Here is a 2080-nt window from a genome sequence, read left to right as displayed (position 1 = left end):
GTTTGGTACATTAGAGTTGTCATCTGTTTGCAAAATCAAATCAAATGTTTACCACAATATTTATTTTGTATTTTTTTTTTTTTTTTTGTTTTATTTTACCGCTCTACCCTTGGGTAAAGGGGGATTATTTGGCCGCCCGCCTTTACAAGGTGGAAATCGCCATATCTCGTATGTAACTTGTTAAAGTTTTACTCCAATTTTGTCGATGAACTCGATTAATGTTTGGTACTATTATGTTTGTGTTGTACTTTGTACAATAGTATCGATAGTATCGCAAGTATCGATGACGCATCGCATATAATATTTAATTGTACCAAGTACAACACAACTAGACTAAACTACCCATCGCTAAGGAAATATAATAATATCTATCAATTCTTCGAAAAAGAACATTACCAAACATTAATCGAGTTCATCGACAAAATTGGAGTAAAACTGTAACAAGTTACATATCTCGACGTGGAGATTTCCACCTTGGAAAGGCGGGCGGCCAGATAATCCCCCTCTACCCAAGGGTAGAGCGGTAACATAAAACCTAAAAAAAAAAAAAAAAAAAAAAAAAGAGTGCCTATCAAATGCACTGCCGCTAAGCAGTCTATTGATCCCTTTAGCGTCAATGGCTTTTAGCTTACATATTTCTATTTAGGAACCATGGTTTTGTTAAGGTAGAGGGAAAAAGTGAGCAGTATCCTCTGCGTTTAACGCTGGCAAACTCGACATAATCTCTCTCCCATTCTTCTTTCAGTATTCGGTGTATCTCATATATTGCGTCTTTAAGATTCCATTTAACGACTGTATATTTTCCCAGTCTGTGTGCTTCTTTGGCTGCTGAATCTACTGCCGTGTTCTGAGGAATGTTGGCGTAGCCTGGTATGAAATGGATTTCTACCTTCTTTAGGTATTGGGCTTGACGGATCTTCTCCATGATTTTATAAGCGATAAAATTATCCTGAATGCTCCTTGCCAGTATTAGAGCCCCGTTTCTGCTGTCCGTTAGGATGGCGATACGAGAAAACCCGCGCGAGATAGCATGGTCCAAGGCCTTTTCAATTGCAAGCAACTCGGCGGACAGAGATGACAAGGTTTTGTGCGTGTAAAAGCTATCTATGAAACCTGAGCTGTCGTGTAGGAAAGCTGCGCTAGAGTGTCTGTTAGCTACTGAACCATCAGTGTAGTAGATCTCGAAGCCACCCCTTGTTAGGAGTGCCCTTTTTTCCCTATGAAGAACTAATATGCCCGCTTGGTCTAAACTATGCTTGTTATCAACAGCCCCCTTTAAAAAGTCTAAGTCTGACCTAATTTTGGTGCAATGCGAAATTTTACTCTCAAAGACCTCGATTCCTCCAGAATATCACCGAACTCGCGAAATGCCTTGGCGTAGCCCGTGTTTATGTCCCTGTTTAGGGACACCGTCCTACTCGCTGGGAGGTTGTACGCAAATGCTTTGGCTAACTCTTTTGCCGCTAGGTAAATCATTCTGTATTTCGGGGGAAGTTCTACCGCCATGTCGTAAATAATCGGGATTGGAGCGCAAATGATTAAGCCTAGTGACTTTCTCAGGTGGTGGTTACAATGAGATTTGATTTTGGATTTTGTGGAAGCAAATAATAAAGAAGTCGTCCGCATATTACAACAGTAAGCAATTGCCATCGTTTATGTCGTGCAGTTCTGCGGTGTACAAGTTGAACAGAGTTGGACTGAGACAGCTGCCCTGACTAACTCCCCTGTTCACCTCAACCTCACTCTTGCCCTTGATGAGTAGGCACCTGCTCAGGAAGCTGGCAATCCAGGCAGTGTGATTCGGGTCGAACTGCATGACATTCATCTTTTGCTCTAGCGTGTCCACTCTTACGCAGTCAAAGGCCCTTTGTAGGTCAAGACAGGCCGCCACGACCTGATTCCCTCTCGTCTTTAGAGCCAGGACCTCGTTGATCAGGTCGTTGATGCAGAGCGCCGTGAACCTGTTCCTCCTGAAGGCGTAGGATCTGACCGGCAAAAGCTCATGCGTTGAAATATGTTCGTCCAGCTTTAACTTTATCAACCCCTCTATAGACTTAAACAAGGTGTTTATTAGGCAAAT

Source organism: Drosophila subobscura, chromosome A, assembly GCF_008121235.1.
Source record: "Drosophila subobscura isolate 14011-0131.10 chromosome A, UCBerk_Dsub_1.0, whole genome shotgun sequence".
Lineage (NCBI taxonomy): Eukaryota > Metazoa > Arthropoda > Insecta > Diptera > Drosophilidae > Drosophila > Drosophila subobscura.
The sequence above is the reverse complement of the archived record's forward strand: the minus strand, read 5'-3'. Positions refer to the sequence as shown.